The sequence below is a fragment of the Nanorana parkeri genome, unplaced genomic scaffold, assembly GCF_000935625.1.
Source record: "Nanorana parkeri isolate BGI_ZX_2015 unplaced genomic scaffold, ASM93562v1 scaffold14588, whole genome shotgun sequence".
Classification (NCBI taxonomy): domain Eukaryota; kingdom Metazoa; phylum Chordata; class Amphibia; order Anura; family Dicroglossidae; genus Nanorana; species Nanorana parkeri.
Window position 1 is genome coordinate 1 of NW_017320626.1, and position 392 is coordinate 392.

At 45.9% G+C, this 392-nt stretch overlaps 1 non-coding gene across 1 annotated transcript; it reads left to right on the forward strand.

Annotated features, from left to right (window-relative positions):
* Positions 1-267: 267 nt before the first annotated feature.
* Positions 268-339, forward strand: TRNAM-CAU. The gene has a single exon. It is a non-coding gene; the product is annotated as a tRNA-Met (tRNA).
* The last annotated feature ends 53 nt before the right edge of the window (positions 340-392 follow it).

Below are 392 nucleotides of genomic sequence, written 5' to 3' on the forward strand. Positions count from 1 at the left end.
CCAGAAGTCGATGGATCGAGACCATCCTCTGCTAAATGGGCAGTGTCAAGTTTTCTTTAAGTGCATAGTGAAAGTCATTCCTTTCACACATACGCTCTGTTGCCACGAGTCATTTTTAAAATCTGGTCATCAGCATGCAAATTGAGACGGTCAGTCACTGTGGACCAAAGTCAGCAAACAGTTTCTAGCTAAATGAGGAACTTTAGTGTAAACAGCCAGTACGTGCATTGGGCGGCTATTCCCATGTATCCCAAACTTGCTTACATAAGCAGAGTGGCGCAGCGGAAGCGTGCTGGGCCCATAACCCAGAGGTCGATGGATCGAAACCATCCTCTGCTAAATTGGCTTTGTCATCCTTTCTTTAAGTGCTTAGTGAAAGGCCTTCCTTTCAC